This window comes from Narcine bancroftii, chromosome 2 (genome assembly GCF_036971445.1).
Source record: "Narcine bancroftii isolate sNarBan1 chromosome 2, sNarBan1.hap1, whole genome shotgun sequence".
NCBI lineage: Eukaryota > Metazoa > Chordata > Chondrichthyes > Torpediniformes > Narcinidae > Narcine > Narcine bancroftii.
In genome coordinates this window covers 63219560-63243634 of record NC_091470.1, presented here as the reverse complement: position 1 = coordinate 63243634, position 24075 = coordinate 63219560, and positions in this window count along the sequence as shown.

Genomic DNA, 24075 nt, shown 5'->3' with positions numbered 1-24075 from the left:
GCCGTAGATGCTCTGTGATTAGTAAGGGATTGCTTAAGGTGGTATGTGGATGGGAAGAAAATGTTTGAAAACCACTGTTTTAATCGTACCTTGATTGATTTGTTACGTGCACAGTTTCATAACTCCACAGGAAATAGGCCAATAACAATTTTTCTCAAGCAAAGTATTTCAGTAATGATTGGGTCTAGAGCAGTGGTTCTCAACCTTCCCTTCCTACCCACATACCACCTTAAGCAATCCCTTACCAATCACAGAGAACCGACGGCATAGGGATGACTTAAATTGGTATGTGAGTGGAAAGAAAAAAGGTTGAGAATCACTTCTCCTACTAAACAAAGTTGAATTAATATAATTAGCAGCCTTGGAATTGAGCAGCGACCTCTGGAGGCCCAACGAAGCAAACCCATCTACTGTATCCATGTACCTTAGTTAATCAAATTGTGGTAATAAACCACAAATGGACCTCATGTCTTATCAAATGTGACCTTAATTTTCCTGACATTATCTCTAATTTTCTCTATATTCAAAAAGGACATGGTATTCTGTAACCATTGCAAGTGGCTAGGTGCAAATTCATCTTTCCATTTCAACAGGATTTCTCTTCTGGCCAGCAATGTAGAAAATGCTAAAAGTTGTCTTTGATTTGATGTCCAATGTATATTCTTATCCTTGGAGAAACCAAATATTGCTATTAATGAACAGGGTTTTGTTTATTTCAAATACAAACAGCAAGTGCAAGTTTTCCAATAATATTGATGTGAAGAGGCAATATAATCCACTAGTCTTGGAGATGAATGTGTCTTAATGTCAAACACATCTGAATTTGTATTTTGCTAAATCCAAGAGCAGAATATTTTAAACTTGCATTAATGCAAAATTTATAGGGAATTTGGATCCATTCAAGGACACCAAAAGCATAAAATTCAAATTGATGAATAATTGAAATTAAAGATTAGAAAAGGCACTGATGCAAGTAGTAATATTCTCCAAGCTTCAGGATGTTTCAGTACAATAAAATGTTTTACTTTCTAAGCTAGTAAATCCAGGACTTCTTTGTCTATATCTTTGGCTTGGCTTCGCGGACGAAGATTTATGGAGGGGGTAAAAAGTCCACGTCAGCTGCAGGCTCATTTGTGGCTGACAAGTCCGATGCGGGACAGGCAGACACGATTGCAGCGGTTGCAGGGGAAAATTGGTTGGTTGGGGTTGGGTGTTGGGTTTTTCCTCCTTTGCCTTTTGTCAGTGAGGTGGGCTCTGCGGTCTTCTTCAAAGGAGGTTGCTGCCCGCCAAACTGTGAGGCGCCAAGATGCACGGTTTGAGGCGTTATCAGCCCACTGGCGGTGGTCAATGTGGCAGGCACCAAAGATTTCTTTAGGCAGTCCTTGTACCTTTTCTTTGGTGCACCTCTGTCACGGTGGCCAGTGGAGAGCTCGCCATATAACACGATCTTGGGAAGGCGATGGTCCTCCATTCTGGAGACGTGACCCATCCAGCGCAGCTGGATCTTCAGCAGCGTGGACTCGATGCTGTCGACCTCTGCCATCTCGAGTACTTCGACGTTATATATAGACGTTGTCTATATAATCACATATCTAATAGGTAAAAATGGGCGTTTTATCTGAAATGATGCATGTCTGCTGGGTTGGCCATGTTGTAAACCAGTGGTTCTCAACCTTTTTCTTTCCACTCACCTACCACTTTAAGTAATCGCTATGCCATTGGTGCTCTGTAATTAGTAAGGGAATACTTAAGGTGGTATGTGACTGGGAAGGGAAGGTTGAGAATCACTACTCTAGGCCCAATTGTTACTGAAATATTTTGCTTGAAAAAACTTGTCATTGTCCCATTTCCTTTGGAGTTAAGAAACCTTGCATATAACAAGTCAATTAGGTGTGATTAAAACAGTGGTTTCCAAACTTTTTCTTTCCACCCACATACCACCTTAAGCAATCCCTTACGAATCACAAAGCACTGATGGTATAGGGAATACTTAAAGTGGTATGTGAGTGGGAAGAGAAAGGTTGAGAACCATTGGTGTAAACCAGTAATTTTCAAACTGCCCCCCTAAACTCACATTCCTCCTTAAGCAATTTCTATGTGCTCTATGATCAGTAGAAAGAAAAAAAGTTTAAAAACCACTGTTTAAATTGTATTTAATTATGTTAAAGGAAAATGGCCAATGTCAATTTTTTTCAAGCAAAATATTTTAGTAACAATTGGGCCAAGAGCAGTGATTCCCAGCCTTCCCTACCCACTCATATACCACCTTAAGTAACCCCTTACTAATCACAGAGCACCGATGGTGTAGGGATTAGACATAAAGTGGAATGTGAATTTAGGGGGGCAGTTTGAAAACCACTGATCTAGAACAAAGCAGACTGCTTGATTTGCATCATATGAATCATCTTAAACATTAGTTCCCTTCCATCAATGGTGTATTATGCACCATTCAGAAAATGCATTGCAGTTAATTTCTGAGTGGCTTTGCAACAGCACCTCCCATACCCTTGACTTGTACCACTGAGAAGGACAAGGGCAGGAGGTACATAGGAGGATGACATCTGCTCATTCACACCAAGTCACAAAATATCCTTCCTTGAAAATATTTCACCTGTCCTACTAAACATAAATAATTTCACGCCCCCCCCCCCCCCACCACTAACAGCAATATGGAAGTGTCCTCAGTATCAGAACAGCAGTGGTTCAAGAAGGTGATCTGCCATTATGTTCTCAAAGGCAGTCAGAGATGGGTGCTAAATACTGACCTTCCCCACACACAGACCAAAAATGAAGCCCACAATGTTGAACTAGTAATTGCAGATGCCTGTTATGTTAATTGTCCATCTCTACTCTATTCTCTCTCTCTCTTTGCCACCTACAATATTCTAATGAAGCCCTAAGTAAGGATGAAGAAGTACACTTCACCTTCTATCTAACTACTGCCCTCGGGACTCAATGTTGAATTCAATAATTTAAAACTACCTGCCTTTGTTTCTGAACTGCACAGTTATGGCATGAGGTCAGCTCATCAGATTTTCTTTTTCCAAGGAGGTAGAACAATCTGCTGAGATTTTTTAGCATTCTTTTATATCAGATTTTCTACAGCTGTATCCTTCATTACAGAATTGTTATATTTCTGACTATTGCATACATTTATCTCCTCCCATTTATGCTCTGTGCCTATATTAATAAACATCGATTACTCCACGATGACCTATCGTGGTGTAATGGAAGATTTAAACTGTGTTTTTTACTTTTACAGCCTTTGCTTCTGCAAGGCTGAGAACCTGCTTCTTTTTTAGAATCAGCAGACATAATCTAATTTAACACTATGAAGCCCAGGGATGCATATGACACATCTAAATTACACCATGAGGCCCAGAGATGCAGTTTTCTTTTGTTGGTCGCAGACTGTCAGGAGACCTTGAAGATAATTAAATCATTTGTTCAAAGAGATAAACTATGAAGTAAACAACTTTTGGGTAATATAAGCCATGGTCCCACTGCTGAAGTTTGAGACTCTCCGAGAGGTGGCAAAACCTCTCAGCAAGAAAAAGAACTTCTAGAGTCCAGCTAACGACCCGGTTGAGGGAGGTGGAGAAGCTGCTACCGGCGCCCCAACAACCTACTACAAGTGTGCAGTCATTGCCTCGCTTCGTCAGTTGGGACCAGTCCAGGCGTTGATAAGTATAGTTGGGAAGGACTAGCATATTGTAGTTTGAAATCAGCTTTTGAATTTGTAATATACATTTGTATAAACTGAACTGCTCTTGGTGTGTGTCTATTTTCTTTCGGTAGCTCAAACACTGTGACCAATCTAAAACGATCAAAATGAGAGGTACAAGTTTACCCAGGAATTGTTATATTTCTGACTATTGCATACATTTATCTCCTCCCATTTATGGTCTGTACCTATGATTAATAAACATTGATTACTCTCTTTGAGTCCATTTAACTCATGACCTTTCGTGGACACACAACATCTCCTTGTCAGGAAAGTGCAACCATGACTGTACTTCCTAAGCAGATTGAAGTAGACAAGGCTACTGGCCACTATCGTGTCATCCTTCTGCAGGAGCGTTATTGAGAGCGTCCTGGCCAGCTGGATCGCAGTGTAGTACAGTTGCTGCAGAGAAAGGGATCAGAGATCAATCCACAGGAACATGAGAATGTAAGAGATGATCACTGGAGTTTGCCTCCTCCCTCTCCCTCCCCCCCCCCCATCCCATCAACATGATCTACCCAGAATGCTGTCTGAAGAGGGGATGCAACTACCCTGCACACCACACCTTTCAGCTGCTCCAGTCGGGAAAGAGATGCAGGCATATCAGTGTCAGAATTACCAGACTGAGGGAAAGTTTCATCCCATGGGTAGTGAGAATGCTGTATGACCAAAGGAAATACCCACATTAAACAGCTGAGGTTCTCATTCTATGGAACAATATTTTTTTTGTATATATGAATAATTTTTCATATGTATTGTTTGTCTAATATGTGTTATATGTGGCTGTGTATTTGCATATTTTGCACTGAGGACAAGAGAATGCTGTTTTGTCACATTGCACTTGCACAATCAGATAATAATAAACTTGATTTGAGAAGACCAGTAGCATTTGTGGTTTCCATCCAATCGCAGAGAATCCCTTTGTTCACTTTCATAAAGTGGAAAGAGGGAATTCAATGGATGAGTATATGAGAGAGAAAGAGAGGGGAAGAGAGAGAGTTTAGATAATGGAATCTGGAGAAAAATAAACCGCTGAAGCAACTCACTAGGTCAGGCAGCATCTATGGAAGCAGAGGTCGATTTTCTGGGTTGGGACTCTGCACTAGGGCTGAAAGTCAGGAGGGATGATACCAGCATAAAGAGTGGAAAGGGAAGAGGCAGGAACTAGAAAGCAATAGGATGAAGCAAGTAGGAAGGGGGGGGGGGTGGAAAGATGGACCCATTTAGGAGGTGGGGAGAACTGAGGTTGTGTCAGAGGGTGGAAAGTCATAAATAGAGAATGAAGTAATAAAAAGGAGAATGGAAATAATAAAGTGGCTGTAAATTCTGGAACTCAATGACCAAGGAATGTGATAAGTAGAACCAGATAAGGGAGAGATGTTGGGCAGATGGGACCAGTAGGTGAGGGGGATAATATAAAGGGATGGCAAAATGGGCCATGTAAAGTAGGGGGAAGTTGAGAGAATCTGTAAGGATCAGAAGAAATGAACATCAATAGTATCGGTTACCTGAAATTGGAGAAATAATTGTTCATGTGATTGGGTAGTAGACTACTCAGGCAGAACATGAGATGCTGCCCTCCTTGTTTGCATTTGGCCTCATCCTGCTCACCCTGTCAATGGAGAAGGCCAGGGATGGACAGATCCGTGTGGGGTTGTGAAGGGAAATAGCATGCCACTGGGAACTCAGGAAACCATTGTGGACAGAGGTCAAATGCTCATCAAACCAGTCATCTAGTCCACGCTTGTTCTTGCCAATGTAGAGTAGATCACATCATGAACACTGAATGTAACAGACAGGATTGGAGGAGCAGCACATGAATCTCACCGGAAGAGCTGTTTAGGATCCGGCATGGTGGTGAGGGAGGAGGTGTACAGATAGGTGTTGTTCCTGTTAAGGTTGCAGGGGAAAGATCCAATAGATGGGGAAGACTGGATGGGGAAGAATGGATGAAAGTGGTCCCTCTGGAATGTTAAGGAAATCAATGATTACAGAGTTAATGCAGGAAAGTGGTGCTGCCATTACAGCTCAGCTTGCTAACTGAACAGCAAATGGTCAAATCCTTCTTCTATTTGTTATGCTCTTACATAAATGTTTCAACCTCTGTTTTATTTTTTGTTAGATATTATATAAACTTATTATCAACTTCATTTACAACAGATTTTAGATACTATTATTTTCTGCTGTAAAGAAAGCAAAAAGATTTTACTGGCTTGACAATTGGCAGGGCTGGAGGAATAGCTTTGCCAGCTGTCAATGGCACTCAAGTTATTTCAGGTCAAGGGTTAGTCATTGTGTTGCTGGACTGCCTGCCTCTGGAATCTTGGATAGTTCAGGCCAAGCAAGCAGGAAATTTGCATATAGACTAATTAAGTTCAAGAATCGGGTGACTGCATTGGGGATGATTGTAACAATGCAGGATCCCACAGACTGAAAGGTATTTTCTTTCAAGAGTTCTGGATTTCAATGCCATCCAAAACTTAATTTACATTGAAGGAGGGATGGCAGAGATATGAGGATCAGATACTCAATTTATCCCAAATCTATTCGTCAATGAACCCTTAATGGATTTGTTGGCTAATGCAAATGAGATGAACCTTCCAGTGAGTCAGTGATCTGGCAGTTTTTTTTCTCATGCAAAAAAAAAACAGGCCTTTTGGAGATGAAGTTTAGGGTTAGTTATATGCATATTTGGAAAGGTTTTGTCAGATTAGGGACAATCAGCATGGGTTAGTGTGATCATGCTTTAATTTGATGTTTGAGGAGGTGAGAAAGGTGGATATGAGGGTAGGGTTATGGATATTCTTCCATTCTTAGCCCCCTGCTCTACTCACTGTACACCTAAGTATTTGTGGCTCAATGCAACAAAAATGTCATCTACAAATTTGCTGTTGATACCACAGTCGTCCCTTGTATAAAATGGGGTGGTAAGTCAGCATACAGGAGAGAGATTGAAAACTTGGCTGACTAGTGCACCAACAGCAACCTCCGAGTCAATGTCACCAAAACCAAGGGGCTGATTGTTGACTTCGGGAAGAGAAAACCAGAGGTGTATGATCCAGTGATCATTGGGGGATCAGAGATGGAGAGGGTGAGTAAATTTATGTTTGTGGGACTCACTATCTGGGGGAATCCTTCCTGGACCCCACACAATAATAGGATCATGAAGAAAGCACATCAGCACTCAACTTCCTCAGGAGTTTGTGGAGGTTTGGATCCTGGCAAATTTCTACAGATGTGTGCTACAGAGTGTGTTGACCAGCTGCATCACCGTCTAGTATGGAGACACCAATTCCCCTAAGTGTAAGCCCCTGTAAAAGGTCATGAGCACAGTCCAGGACATTGCAGGCCAAACTCTCCTCACCACTGAAAACAGGGAACGCTGCTGTCAGAGAGCAGCTTCAATCATCAAGGATCTACATCACCCAGCACATGCTGCTTCCATCAGGAAAGAGGTATAGGTGCCACAAGACTCGCACCCCCAAATTCAGGAACACCTGCTACCCCTCCACCATCTGGATCCTCAACGACATCCTCAATGGAGGACTCATTCAAAGACTCTTACTTCTGTATTTTATCGATTTCTTTTCTCTCTGTATTGCACAGTCAGCTTGTTTACATTTCTTTATTTGTTTGCATGTATACATCAAGTACAGTTTTCCCGCTGCCCTACCAATAAGTGGTAAATCTGCCTTGCCCATAGGATGTTATGTCTGCACTCTGAAAAGAATTCTAAAATATGATATTACCCACAGAGACATTAGCAAGGCCCATCATGGGAGGCCAATCCAGAAGTATCCACAGTGATCTAATAATTTTGATCCAGAATTGGATGTCTCAGAGAAGTCAGAGGGTAGTTGTGGAGTCCTGTGACAAGTGGTGTTTCATATATACATGTTTGACTTGATTAGGTGGAACATGTAGTAGCAAAGCGAGGAACTTATATTGCACCTACAGTATATAAAATCTCTTTAAATTTTTTTTTAATAGACATACAACACTGTAATAGGCCATTTCAGCCCATGAGACATGCCGCCCAATTACCCGCCATTAATCTACACCCCCAGTACAATATGAACTTTGGGAGCCACACAGACGCAGGCAGCGTGGAATCCATTCCCAATTCCCAATTGCTGGTGCTGTAAAGGCATTGCGCTAATCGCTACGCCCACCATGCCACTCACTTAGGCCACACCTGGGCTGTTTTCTCTGGGGCTTTAGAGGCTGAGGAAGTTTATAAAATTATGAAAGGCGCAGATAGGATAGACCGTCAGAATCTCTTCCCCAGAATAAAAATGTGACATACTGGAGGACACGTGTTTAAGGTGAAGGAGGGCAGAAATTTAAGGTAGATGTGTGGGGTATATCTTTACATTGAGAGTAGTAGGTGCCTCGGGTAGTAATGGAAGCAAATCCAATAGCAGCATTTAAGTAACTTCTAGATAGGCACATGCAAGGGGCAAAGGGATATGGATCATGTGGAAGCAACAGTAATGTAGCTTAGTTTGGATATCAGAATCAGAATTTATTGTCATGAACAAGCCTCAAAATTCGGTGTTTTAGAGCAGCTTCATAGAGCAAACATTCATATTACAACAATAATATAAAAATTAAAAATAAAAATAGTTGTGCCTTTTGTTCATGGATTATTCAGGAATATGATGGTAGTGGGGAAGAAGCTGATGGTAGCAGAGTGAAGAGGGCATGGCCTGGGTGCTGGAGGAGGGGGTGTATAGAAGATGCTTTTTTAAGACACCTCCTCATGTGGATGTCTTCGATGGAGTGGAGTCTCGTGCCTATGATGTCTCTGGCCAAGTTAACAACCCTCTGGAGTTTTTCCTTGTCCTGAGATTTGGCATCTCCGTACCAGGCAGTGATACAACCAACTGGTATGTTCTGTAAGGTAAAACATCATGAGATGGGAATGTGTAGGGAGTTACCCTGTACAGGGCAGTAACAAGAAGGGGAGGTGTCCTTGTACTCCTGTTAGGTAAAACATCATGAGATGGGAATGTACAGGGCTGTAACAAGATGTGAATGCATCCTTGTACTTACAAGATAAGAGAGACATTGATGGATTGAGAGGCAGGAAGCTAGCAGGGAAAGGATAGCAACAGTTTTAGTCATTGGACAAGTAATGATATGATGATGTTCTAAGCATGTATCCAAGGGTATAAAAAATCACCATTTTGCTGATAACGGCAGAATGCATTCTCCGACTAACAGTTCTCCACGGTACACCTGTAGAAGTTTTCAAAAGTTTTCGGTGACATACCGAATCTCCACAAACATGTAATGCTGGGCGCAGGCATTATGAGTTAAAGGGCCTGTTCCTGTGCTGTATTCTACTTCCTATGAGTCAGTGACAGGTTGCAGCACCGAGTTTCTTAATTTAATGACATACTGTTGCTACAATCGTTCAACATAGGAGTGAATTAAATGTTTTATATTAGATACTGGAAAGAAAGTTTTTCAATCAGCATAACATGATAAAGTGCAAATGAAAATGCCTACAGTCCCTTGTGGCATAGGTTTTTAAACACCAACATTTTACAGCAGTATTTCTCCAACCTTGTCCACGATCCATTGGTTCATTACATGTGCTGTGTGGTAATGATAAATGTTTCAGATATCAAACAAAAGTCGTATTTTAAAGAAAGATGTAGATTTAATGACAAGAAAATAAATCTCAAAAATGTTCCCACTTCAAAAAGTTCCACTGCTTCCCTGCACCCACTGGAGCTCCATGAGTTTGGAGAAAGTAAAGAAATACTTCAGGTAGTCTGTGGATAAAAAAAAAGGTTGAGAACCACTACTTAATATTATGATATTTACAGCTTGGACAATATGTCAGGTTTCTGGTTAGGATGATTGTGATTTCAGAACTGAATTAAATCTATCTTTCTCTGAAGAAATATGAGCTAATTAGGCATATTTCACATGTTTTTCAAAACAAATCATTTGCACTATTTTAATTACATCTCTCACAGCAGCCAGTATAAACTGGGTATTGCCAGCGAGTATGATAAACCTTCATTAAGTGTCTTAGAATAATTTGCTAACATCTCCCACAGGACAATGTGTCCTATATATGTATCCTGAGCTGACACACTGCAGTTCCCTAATATCAGCATATAGAGTGCCGTGGTGTGTCTCTCTCATTATCATTAGATTTTCATTAAGCCCAAACTACTGATTCCAACGAAACTGAATTTCTACCAAGGATGAAAAAAATGGGCTACTTTTTGAACTGTGAGAGAACTTAATAAGATAACAACAAGTAACTTGGATGACAATGAATAAAAAAAAAGAGAATATTCAACAGATTCTTTAAGAATTGTTCACCTTATAATTAGGGCAAGCCATTGGCTCGGTGTGACATTGACTATATTTTCAGACTTGCAGCATGAGGTGTAATCTGCTGTTCCCATACTTACTAGTGAGGAGACAATGGACCTGCCTGCGTATGATAATGTATGAATACTGACCCCCAGTAATAATCATCATGGTTAACAATGACCATGGTAACAAAATATAAAGTATATTGCACATTGTCCGATATAATTCAGAATTATGTTATTTGAATGGAATATACCTTGGCCAGAAATAGACTGGATGAATGGAGTATTTTAAGGTGCTATTCCTTTCTATGTCACAATTTCCATGAATTTGGACATGAGAATAAGTAACTGAATATTAAAATATGTTTGTCCCGAACTGAGGAAGAATGAGCCACAAAAGAGGCAAATAAGAGAGACTGCAGATGATGGAAAACTGGAGCAACACACAAAATGCTTCATTGAAGAACTAAGCAGGTCATGGCAGACAATAGATATTCAACATTTTGGGCTGTAACCCTTCATGACGAATATAGGAAAGAGGTCAGATACCTGAATAAAAGGATGGGGGTGGGGGGAAGGAGGAGCATGAGCTGGTAAGTGAAGACAGGTGAGGAGCAGAAACAGGGAAAAACGTAAGAAGCCAAAGGTGAGAGGAGGAAGAGGCAGTAGGCGAAAGAAGATGCATTCTAATGAAGGACATGGATTAGAGATCATAGGTTAAAAGGAAGGGAATGGGGAGCTTGAGGAGGGCCACAGGCAGATAGAAAGGACAAGGAAGGGAAAAGAGAAAGAAAATGGTCCCTGATGGATCAGAGAAAGGAAGAAGAGGGTAAAGTGGAGATAATAGTAGACATGGATAATGTCTGATTGGAAATAGCAAGACTGAATATAAGGTGTTGGCCTTTATCAGAGAGAGTTAGAGCCTTCATGTTCTTGGGAGTCCATATTTCAGAACACATCTGCTGCAGCCAGCACATTGTGGCAACTATGAAGAAGGCTCATCAACACATTTCAAGGACTCTGAGGAGGTTTGGCCTGTTGTTGAGAAAACTTTTACTGGTGGAACATACTAACTGGTGGAATCACAGTCTGGTTTTGGTATTTGACTCCCCAGGAATGCAGGAGGCTCCAGAAGGTTTAAAACAAAAACATGGCCAGGTCCATCACAGGCTCTGACCTCCCATGCATGGAAGGCATCTAAGTGATACAACATCATAAAGGACCCCCATAACCTTGATCACGACCTTGTCTAACTGCTACCTTCAGGCAGAGGTGCAGAAGCCAGAAGACCAGCACGTCAGGTACAGTTTCTTTCCAATAGCTATCCGGCTCTTAAACCTCCCTCTGTTACAGTAATCAAAGACCTAAAAAGATTATCTGCATTATTGCAAAGTCACCTTTGTGCAGTTAGATATTTGTGAATATTTACTGAATCATTTATCCATTTTTGTATTTACCATCCCTTATAATTCAATTAAATATACTATTGTTATTTTTCAGTTATCTTTATTATTTTTACAAAATGCATGTTCACGAGGAATATAACAATTTTGGTGCAATGTATATAACACTAAACTCATCACAAGTAAATAGATTTTGGATTCCTTAACTGCTTATTCAAAGAACCCAATGTTTTAGGAATAAGATATTTTAAGCCTATAATAATATTGTGGGGTATTTACTACCTGCCTTTAATGAGTTCATGTTTTTCTTTTCCATATGACAAGTGTAGGTCCCTGCTTAATGCCAAGAAACTCGTGCCCCGCTGTTGAATTTCTGAGCTGATGTTCAGCATGGTGCTGGGGGGGGGTTACTGCATTGGCAGCTGCCATGGCTGTTAGGTAAGATGTTAAATTAACACAATCCATCTTAGTGCTCAACTGAAAGTTACAAGTGTTGACAAATTTACTTGAAGGGATGCAGGAGGCTTGACAAATGTCCTCCCTATCATTTTTCAATCCATTAATTTCAACAAAAGAGCCACTTGTTCATTAATCACATATTGTTGAATGCAAATAGGCTACCATGCATGTCAATGTAAAATGGGCAACATTTCAAGGGTAATGTTTGATCTAGGAACCCCTTCCGGTTGTTATTCAGTTATTTATGGTCTCCCACTTGGCTTTCCACTTCATGTCCCAACTGCCTGGTCCCATCACCTCACTTCAGCCTCCTCCTCAGCCAGGGCCATGTGAGTTTTATCCTTCATTTCTTTCCTTGCTTGCTTTTCCTCACACAACATGCAAAAGTTTGGAGAATTATGTCCATTTGTGGAAAAAGTGTCTGATAAGGTTCCTAATAAATTTTTTAAAATCTTAATCAGCTCATTTGGCTATTGTTACTTGCTACTTGTCCTTGATTTAATTAAGAAATAAAAGTCCTTCCGATTCATGTACTGTTGCATATAATATACAATGACATACATATTTATTGTGTCAGCATTCTATTAATATAATTAACGTCATATGTTCTGTATAGTTTTTCAATAGCAGCTATCCTGTTTTAATTATGTATGAAGGGTTATAGAGTAATTTATTTAGAAGCAGATGAGACACCAGAAATATTTATTTATGCAACAGGGAAGTGCAAGCAGCTCTCACCTAATTATTTATTAATACAACCGCAGTATTTTGAATGTATAGATTTATTTATCTATTTATTTCTATCTATCTATCTAACAATTTATTTATGTAATTGGACTGACAAAAGGCAGAATGGTGACCACTTTACCTCACACTCTCGCTCTGTCCGTGGGTCTCAGCAGAGTCAACCATTTTAATTCCCCTCAGCATTGCCACACAGACTTTCGGTCCTTGGCCCACACCCGTTGCCAGGGTGAGGCCAAATATAAACTTGAAGAACAATGCATCATATTCCTCCTGGACCTTCTTGAAGCCAATGGCATCAATATTGATTTTTTTTTTGTATATTTAAGTAATCCTCATGAACCCCCCCCCACCCCCACTCCCTCTCAACACCAGTTCCTGGTCTCACTGTTTCCATCATTTTGCTACTTACCCCTGATCTTACTTTTCTCTCTACCCTTCACCCTCAGAGGTCTCCTCCACTAACCATCTCTCTATCTCTCCCACCTTCTGTCCAATACCACATCACCTGGTTAGCTCCTTCCCAGCTTCTTTGTTCATGAATATATTCAATATCACTCATTCCTACTTGAGTTTTTGTAAGAATCTTAGGCCATAAGATCTCGGAACAGAAGTAGGCCACTCAGCCTATCATATCTGCTCGGCCATTTCATCATAAGCTGATCCATTACCCTCGATATCCTTTTACTTCTTCTTGAAATGCTTCAAGAGGCTGGTCATGGCCAGAATGATCATATACCTAAGCAAAGGTCTGGACCCACTGCAATTCACCCATCATCACTGGCTCTCCACTCATCTCTGGATCATCTTGAAAACAGCAATTCAAACATACGGCTGCTTTACAACTATAGCTCAGCCTTTAATGCTATTTTTTCCTCAGTGCTGGTCAAAAAGCTAAAAACTCTAGGCCTCTGCACCCCACTCTGCAACTGGATCCTTAACTTCCTGATCAGAAGACCACAGTCAGTACGAATTGGAAACAAAGTCTCCTCCTCACTGATCATCAACACAAGCGCACCCCAAGGATGTGTTCTTAGCCCACTGCTCTACTCATTATACACCCATGACTATGTGGCTTGGCATGCTATCTACAAATTTGCTGATAACACCACAGTTGTTGGCAGAATCACAAACGTCAATGAGGAAGCGTACAGGAAGGAGATCGATGTGCTCGTTGAGAGGTGCCATGCTAACAATCTTACACTCAACATTAGTAAAACCAAGGAGATGATTGTGCACTTCAGGAGAAAGTCAGGGGAATGCGACCCAGTCCTCAGTGAGGGCTCAGCAGTGGAGAGGGTCAAGAACTTCAAATTCCTATGTGTTAACATATCCGAGGATCAGTCCCAAGGTCTCCATGTCTATTCAATCACAAAGAAGGCTCTCCAACAGCTATACATTGTGAGGTGCTTTAGGAGATTCAGTATGTCACCAAAGACTCTTGATAACTTCTAGAAGTAGAAGTAGAGGGTTATTAGCTCAACCTGTGACATCACAGGCACCAGCCTTCACCTTATCAAGGACATCTACAAAAGGCGGTGTCTTAATAAAATAGCCTTTATCCTCAAAGACCCCCACCACCCAGGCTATTCCCTCTTTACTTTTCCACCATCAGGAAAAAGGTACAGGAACTTAAAGACGAACACTCAGCAGCACAAGGGCAGCTTCTTCCCCGCTGCCATCAGATTCCTGAATAATCAAAGACTCTACCTAACTTTTCATGCACTATCTTGTTATTTATTTATTGTTGTAAAAGTGGTTCATAGGAATGTTTACCCTATTATGCTGCAGCAATCACCAAATTTCATGACTTCCTCATGACAATAAATTCTGATTCTGAAATTTTGTTTCTGATTCTGATATCCTGACTATTCAGAAACCTATCAATCTTTGCTTTTAATGCACACAACAACTTGGCCCCAGAGCTACCCGAGACAATAAATTCCAGAGGTTTACCACTCTAAGGCTAAAGAAATTTCTCCACATCTCTGTTTTAAATGGATGCCCTTCAATTCTGAAGTTGAGCCCTTTTGTCCTAGGCTACTCCAGCATAGAAAACAACTTTACCACATCCACTCTGTCCAGGACTTTGAAAATTCAAAGTGTGTTTCTGATGTCCCCCTCATTCTTCAGAATTCCAATGAATACAGGCAAAGAGCCATTATATGGTAATCCCTTCATTCCAGGTATAAATCTTGGGAATCTTCTCTGAACCTTCTCTAATGCCAACACATCCTTTCTTAAAAAACGAGTCCAAAACTGTATCATTTCTTCAAGTGCCTTATAAAGCCTCAACATCACTTCCCTGTTCTTATATTGTATACCTTTGGATATGAACATCAACATTGCATTTGCCGCCTTCACCTCCAACTCAACCTGGAAGTCAACCTTTTGGATATCCTGCACAAGGACTCCCAAGTCCCTTTGCACCACTGAATTTTGAATTTTTTCCCCACCCAAATAATAGTCTTCCCTTCGATCATATGTTAGGACAAGGGGGCACAACTTCAGAATTGAAGGGCGCCCATTTAAAACAAAGATGAACCTTTAGCCTTAGAGTGGCAAACCTCTGGAATTTATTACCCAATCTCCTGACTTACAAAATGAAATGTTAATCTTTCATTATTGCTCAGTCGAAATGATAATGTGGAGGCACCTTCAGTGGAAGGACTGCAGTGGTTGAAGGCAGCTTGCCACCACTTTCTCAAGAGTAGACATGGGCAATAAATAATGGCCTCACAAATAATACCCACATCCTGAAAATGATTAAGTAAAACAAAGCACTGAAATAATTTCACAAGTCATTCCTTTTTGGGATGGTGTGATAATCAACTCTTAAACTATTCTTTTAATTGTGCGGAGGGAGAAATATGGATTATTAAATTAGCTTTCCCTTTTCTTTGCCCAGGACACCAATTCCTGTGCAAATTCTTCGCTGTAGAAACTAAATAAGATCAACTAACCTACTGCGCAAGTTCTAAAAAGACAATCAAACATGCATTCCTGAACACTGAGTGTTAGAGTTCATTTTTTAAGTCACCGTCATATTTTTAAGACGCCTCTTTGTTATTTAGCTGGAGCCTGCTTTAATTAGTACAATTGAAATCCTGGGGAGTTTCATTCTCCAAAACCCAAGATACTAAGTAACGAAACTGTAACCCTATACTGGACCTACAATTCAAATAATCAGACTAAAGTTATACTAAATTAATAATCCTTAAAGCCAAACTGCACAGCAAAAGACATTTGGGCGATGCCTGGGCTGAACAAGATCGGGATTTACTGGACATCACCATCTATGCACATTCGGTGATCATATTACATTTTTTCCAACTATATACAAGTAAAATTAATTACATACAATAGCACAAACACAACTTCACATTCAATCAAGCCACAGGCATCTTTCTAATCTTTCGTTGATGACTTTTTGCTTAGTTCCTACTGGCATCTTCTTTTTAATCACAGACACATCTGGTGGGTGAATTTTTCGATCTGGAACCAGAATTATCCCTGCTGGCTGAGGCACCCTTCACCAACTAACAAGACATCATATGAATGCCTGTGGTCTTTTATTCAAGCAAAAATGCACTCATTGATATTCCTGGCTGCAATACCCAGCAACCAGATAATCCCCTCAGTAAGTACACAAAGCCCTGTGTCACAAACAATTTAATTCTGTCAGGAATTGCATAAAGTGCCTTTATCACATTCTAACTTTTCACTGAATACCCTGTTCCAAAGCAGCAATATCACAAAGAACCACACCAAAAAAGGAACAAAGAAACCATTTTAAAATATTTTTTTTAATTGGAGGGGTATGGAGGATTATGGTCCAGGTGCACATCGATGAGACAAAGCAGAATAAATAATTTGACACAGACTAGGTGGGCCATAGGTCTTGTTTCTGTGACGTAGTGTTCTATGGTTCTATATAAACAATAGGTTGGATCTTATTGGATACTACAGGTAGTTTAGAATGGAATTGGCTACATTTAGATATGTGATCGACTAAATAGAAGGAAAACAAACATATACTTCCAGAATGCATTAAACCTAGCTCAGTGTTTCACCTGCTGGGAACATGTAATTGCTGTTGAAATTAAAAGAGGCAAGAAAATTTCAAATAATTAAAATCTCACTAAACACCAATTGAATTACATTGTGTAAGACTTTTATATAAGCACAAAAGGGAAAGATCTCAGCAATTCTCTTGGGTTAATGCAGGGGTCATTCCTCCCAAAATTCTAAGGGAAAGTTCTTCCACCACATTTTCATCGTCATCAGCTGGAACCATGGTATTGGTGTCTTTTTGTTTCATTGAGGTCAAAGAAACTGCCTGAAGCTTGTGGGATTTCATTTAGCATTTTCTTGCAGTTTCCTTCCAAGTCACATGATATTCATATTTAGATGACTACTCATTCGTTATCAATCAGCTTAAATCTTGAAATTCTTCACTCAACAGCATTTTCTGAGTACCTTCTCCACAAGGACTGAAGTGCTCAAGATAATCGCTCACCATCATCTCCTCAAAGACAACTGGGGATAGAAAATGCTGACCTTTCTATCTGACAACTGCTTAAATTAAATAAGATCAGAAATAGTTTTGGAACATATATAGAGGACCATTAGTCATGAAATTGTATTGATAATCAATAAGTGCCCAACAAGGACAACCAGACAACTATATTCTTTAAATGATCTTATTCATCAATGGATTTCTTAAATAATTTTGTCACTTGACCAGTCAGCAAATACACTAAGCTGTTTTGAAAATTGGAACATCCTTGCAGAAATAGATTTTTCTCTGTTAAATCAGGTAATTTTCTGATACATTAATGCTAAATTGTAATAATCAAATGTTAGAATGTATCTCCCATGTATTTATTGCTTTACAAGCAAGTTTTATTTTATTTTTCAGGTGTTTTATTTTTCAAGGCATTTTTTTTCTTTTTTTTAGTCAGTAAACAGGATATAGATTCACTTTCTATATCTCAAGACATGGAGCTTCCCTGGAGTCCAGCCAATTCTTTGTTCTGTCAACCATTGTGAATAAATATAGATTTAATTACCATTGATGGCATCTCACTGGTTTTGTTTAATAATCTATACTGTATTTTTCATAAGCACTCATGAGGTATTTCCAAGCACTGATGTTTTATATGAATCTCAGGAGAAAGCAAAGGCAAGTAAATTACTCATGCAAGGCAGGGACATGCTCCTCTTGCAGAATGTGGCTATTCAGAGAAGCCAACAGGATGCCTGATGACTTCATCTGCAAAAGGTTCAGCCATCTGCAGCTCCTTACTTACTGTTTTCAGGAACTGGAGCTGGAATTGGATGAATTCTGGCTGAGGGGATGATAGGCAGAAGTTACAGGTCTGCAATCACAGCTGGGATGCAATCACAGCCAGGAGGCAGGAGCAAGGCAGCTGGGTGACAGTCAGGAGAGGGAAAGCGAATAGGCAGGTAGTGTAGCCATTTTTCTCAGGAACAAGCATAGCTCTCTAAGTTAACTAAATTTGAATTTATGGTTTCATATTTTTCAAATAAAGGTTTTATATCAGAAATGTATGCATTATTACAAGATACAATGATTTAAAAAAATAGATACATCTAGGATTAAATGGGAGCATGATTTAAGTTGTGAGATTAGTCAGGTGGATTGGGAAAATATGTGTTGTGATGGGTTGACTAAATTAATTAATGTAAGATATAGTATGGTTAATTATAATTTTTTGCATCAGTTATATTTAACCCCTGAAAAATTGAAAAAATATGGATTTAGTAATTCAGATCTGTGTTTTAGGTATGGATTATGTGTTGGAACATTTCTACATTCTGTTTGGTTTTGTGATAAAGTTCATCCTTTCTGGTTTAAAATTAGGATTTTTCTTCAAAATTTGTTTAAAATTCAATTTCCTTTAGATCTAAAAAATGTTTGTTAGGTCATTTTAGTCCGTTAGTGGACTTGGGGTTGGATAAGTTTCAGACAGCTTTCGTTCGTCTAACATTGACAGTTGGTCGTAAATGTATTGCTGTCTTGGAAAGATGAAGCGGCATTAAATGTAGTTTGATGGCGTAATGAGTTGAAGTCGTGTATCTATATGGAGAAAATAACATATAATTTACATAATAATTATGATTTTTTTATTAAGATGTGGACACCATATATGAAGAATATGAATTTAGTAATATTGTAAATTACTGAATCTTTTTGTTTATTTTTAATGCTTCCCTTTTGTGGGAGGGGGGAATGGATGGGTTTGTTTTATTATTAGACTACTTATTCGGTAAAAGTCTGTTTATTTTTATTGAAAAAATACTAAATAAAGTTAAACAAAAAAGGAACAAGCGTAGCTCTTTGGATACTGATAAGGGGAATGACCTATCTGGGCCAGAGAGCAACTGCACCATGATCATCTCTGAGCCTCAGAAGGAAAGGGTGAAGCCAGGTAGAGTGTTAGTCATAGGGGACTCAATAGTCAGGGGAATGGATTGGAGATTCTGCAGCTGCAAAACAGACTCCAGGATAGTGGTGCCTCCCAGTGTCTCTGAGCAGATGCAGAATATTCTTAAGAGGGAGGGTGAGCAGCTGGAGGTTGTGGTACATATTGGACTCAATGATATAGACAGGAGTGGGGAAGAGATCATGCAAAGTAAGTTTTAGAAGTTAGGAAAGAGGCAGAAGAGCAGGACCTCCAGTGTTAATATCTGGATTACTCCCAATGCCACGAGCAAAGGAAGATCAGAACAGGAAGCTAGAGCAGACAAATGGGTGGCTAAAAAGATGGTGCCAAGGTCAGGATTTCAAGTTCTTGGATCATTGGAATCTTTTTTCTGGGCAAGGGGTGACCAATTCAAGTGGGAGGTGTTGCATCTGAACTTGAGGGAAGCCAATATCTTGGCAAGGAGGTTTGCTCAAGTCAAGTCATCAAGTCAAATCAAGTTTATTGTCTTCTGATTGTACAACCTGACAAAACAGTATTTTCTGGTCTTTGGTGCAAAGCACACAGACGTGCAATCAGACCTAACTCACATACAGACAAACAATACACATGCAGGGCAAGTATTTCAACTATACAAATAAATTGTTTCATGAATATAAGACTCTCAGATAGTTAATGTGAACAGTTCCTTTGGTCGTTCAGCATTCTCACTCTCCAGGGGAAGAAGCTGTTCCTCATCCTGGTGGTGCAGGCTCTGATGCTCCTTATCTTTTCCATGATGGCAGGAGCTGAAAGATGCTATGAGCAGGGTGGAAGGGGTCCTCAATTATTTTGTGCGCCCTCTTCTGACAGAAATCCCAGTAGATCACATCAATTAGGAGGTGGGAGACTCCAGTGATCCTCACTGCCTCTCTTATGGTCCTGTGGATAGATCTCCAATCCATTTCTCTGCAGCAACTGTACCACATTGTGAGGCAGCCGGCCATGATGCTCTTGATAGAGCTCCTATAGAAGGTTGACATAATGGTGGTGGTAGCCTTGCCCACTTCATTTTTCTCAGGAAGTGCATGTCTTCCTTACAAGTGAGGAGATTTTGAGTGTCCACGATAGGTCACCAGTTAAGTGAACTCCAAGGAATTTGGTGCTCTGCACTCCCTCCACTACAGAGTTGTTGATGTGTAGTGGAGGGTGGTCGTTCCTTGTCCTCCTGAAGTCCATAATCATCTCCTTCGTTTTGTCCACATTGAAACTCTGGTTGTTACTCTTGCACCAGATCATAAGATTTCCCACCTCTGCAGTGCGACTCATTATTGTTGTTGATGAGACCAACTACTGATGTGTCATCTTCAAACTTGATGACGCTGTTGGAGCTGGATTTGGCGATGCAGGCATGGGTCAGTAGTATGACCAGGAGTGGGCTGAGCACACAGCCTGAGGTACACCAGAGCTCAGCGCGACATTCTGCTACTGACTCATACAGACTGTGGTCTTTCCATTAGGAAGTCTAGGGGTATTCAGTCCAAGCGAGGATAGCTTCTCCACCAGCCTCGTGTTCAATGCCAACCTAAAGTCAATGAACAGCATCCTGGCGTATAAGGCATTTTTCTCCAGGTGGGTCAGGACAGAGAGAAGGGACAAGGCTGTAGCATTGTCTATGGGATGGTTTCTTCTTTAGGCAAGTTGAAATGGGTCCAGCATCTCTGGGAGATGTGCTTTGATGTGATCCATCACCAGAAGCTTGTAGCTTTTCATAATGGTGGAGGTCAGTGCCACAGGGTGGTAGTCATTGAGGCCTGTTAATGTCAACCTCTTGGGTACCCGGATGATGGTGTCTCTCTAGAACTTTGCGGGAACGATCGACTGCTGTGGTGAGATGTTGAAGACGTCCATGAAGACCTCTGTCAATTAGCCTGGGCTGTCCTTCAGTACCCAACCAGGTATGTTTTCTGATTCCGCCGCCTTGTGTGGGTTCACCTTGAATAGGGTTTTTCCACCTCATCCCCAGGTATGCAGGGGGCTCGTTCATTGGCGAACACAAAGCTTTTTTTGGCATCATCCTAGTCTTTCCATCAAACAGTGAATAGCAAGCATAACACATGAAAATCTGCAGACATCTTGCTGAAGTAAAAACACACAAAGAGTTAATGCCATCGACATTTCTGGTTTCTGCTAACCTGCTTCACTTCCCCCTCCTCCTCCCCCTTCCCTTCCCATTTCCAGTTCTCCTTCCTCGCTTCCCCCTCCTTTCACCTAATAATCCCTCCCTCCCTTCTCCACCTATCACCTCCTGCCTTGTGACCACCTCTTCCTCCCCTACCCTTTTGTTCAGACGCCTACCAGCATTTTCTCTTACCTTGATTGAGGGCTCAAACCTGAAATGTCGGTATGTATTTTTAACCTTTGCTCTATAAAGGACACTGCTTGACCTGTTGAGTTTCTTCAACTTTGTGTGTTTTTGTGAATAGCAGACATTGAATTTGTCCGAAGGGATGCGTCACTATCTTTAATTTGCAAGATTGATTTATGAGCGATTATTATATAGTCCTGATTCCTTGCCATATCCACCTTGTGTGTGGATCTTCCGTACACACCCCTGCCTTCTGGATTGCACAGAAGAGATTACCCCTGGCTGATCTTAGTGCCATCCTATCCCTTGTCTTGATGGCAGCATCATGAGCTCTGAGCAGGACCCGGAACTTTGCATTCAACCATGGTTTCTGGTTAGCTTTTGATATCAGTGACACTTGCTAATATGTTGACATGACCATTGTTGGTGGCCACCTCCCTGAAACAGTTCCTGCAAAGTGACCTAGTTTGCTTTGCCTGTGGTCTGTAGGCTGAGGTTAGCAGGACAGTTATGTGACTAATGTGGGGGTGAGGTCCAGCCTTGTATGCAGCAGGGACATTTGTCATCTCCCAATCGAGAGTGTCCTCTCCTCTGGTGGCAAAGTTGATATGCTATTGAAACTGTGGTCTGCTTTTAGGTTGGAAAGATTGAATCAATATCCAGGCAGGGAGGTTTGGGAGAGGGAAATGGTTTAAAGTAGATTCGCAGGGAAGTGGGAACCAAAGTGAGGAGGCAGAGGAAGATTCAGTTGGCACACAAGTAAGGACAGTTGATGGGGCATTTGTGTGGAAGGACAGGCAGATAGGGAAAAATTGCAGCCAATGGGATGAATTGTAATGCAACAGGGACACAGCTAAAAGTAACAAATAAAGGGCTGAACATTTTGTATTTAAATGTATACAGTAGCCGTATGCTACTCGAAAGCATAGTGTAGTCAGGTTAAGCTCAGGCCCGACTTTTATACTTGCCTTCCTTGGCTGACGACACAACATGCATAACAAAAACAGGTTTCCTGCGTGCGGATAATTTCCTGCATAACGATACCCTTCTTCCCCACGCGCTTTCCCTGTCTGTTGGTTGCGCAGCAAGGTCAGTGCCATTTTAAGGTCACTGGCCTTTAAGCTGCCCTTGCTGTTCACCTGCCAGTTCGCTTGTTTGGACCAGTGCCGCTGCATGAGCTGCTGGCCTTTGGTTGTGCTCACCCCCCTCCCCCAAGAACCAGCAGTATTGTCCTTATTATTGTCCTTGGTGCCCAGAGGCAAAATCTCGGCAGCCTTTGGAGGCCTGCCTCTTTGCCAGGGTCCTGGTGTCTCAACCAGGTGTGCCGGCTTCAGACTGTCTGTGGTGAAGACCTCAGTCTGGCTCCGACCTCCAGCTTGAATGTGGCCCTGTTGTTGCGGATGACCCGGAACAGACTCTCATATGGCCTCTGAAGCGGTGGACGATGTGGACCCCTGCGAATGAAAACATACTCACAGTCCTTCAGGTCTTTGGGTATGTTGGTCCTCGCATGTCCATGCCTGGATGGTGGAATCAGGGCCAGGTTGCTGACTCTTTCCCTTAGCCTGCTGAGGAACACTGCTGTCTGCCTGGGGATGGTACGAATTCTCCTGGGACTACCAGTGGACCTCCGAAGACTAATTCGGCCGAAGAGGTGTTGAGGTCTTCCTTGTGTGGATGCCCAACAGCACCCATGGTAGCTTGTCTACCCTGTTGGGTCCTTGGAATCTGGTCATGAGCGGGGTTTTGAGGTACCTGTGGAAGCGCTCCACCAACCCATTGAACTGTGGATGATAAGCTGTTGTGTGATGCAGCTGGGCACCCCACAGGCTGGTGAGGTTGGACCACAGACTGGAAATGAACTGGATCCCTCTGTCAGATTTGATGTGGGGCGGTAACCCAAACCATGCCACCCAGGATGAGATGAGGGCCCCGGTGCTCGAGGTTGTGGATGTGTCTGCCAGCGGGACCGCTTCTGGCCACCTGGTGAAACGGTTGACCATCCTGAACAGATACCAGCAAGTATCCTACTATGTCCACATGGAGTAGTCAAACCTTCATTCTGCGGGGTCAAAGCACTGATTTGGGGTCTTGGTATGCTGCTGTACCTTAGTTGTTTGGCTCTGCATGCATGTCTTCGCCCACCTGCTGACCTGTTTCCACAATCCATTTGCTAGCCACCAGCCAGATGTGTCAACCAGTCCATGGATGGAGTCAAAAACCTGTTGTCTCCAAATCACCGGGATGATGGGTCTGACATGACCGGTGGCCAAGTCGTACAGGAGGGTTGACAATGTTCTGGAGCTGCGGTCGAGTATTGGGGCATCACCTCAACTTTCTGCTGTGCTTCCGCCAGTGTCAACAAGTCCACTCCCCTCGATAGTGCATGCATACTTTGCCTGAACAGTGCGTCAGGCACCACGTTGTCCTTGCCGGAGATCTGACATACATCTGTGGTGTACTCAGAGATGTAAGACAGGTGTTGTTGCTGGCGAACTGACCAGGGGTCCGAGATCTTAGCCAAGGTGAAAGTCAAGGGCTTGTGATCTGTGAAAGCCATGAAGGATCTGCCCTTAAGGAAAAACATGAAGTGACAGATGGCTAAGTA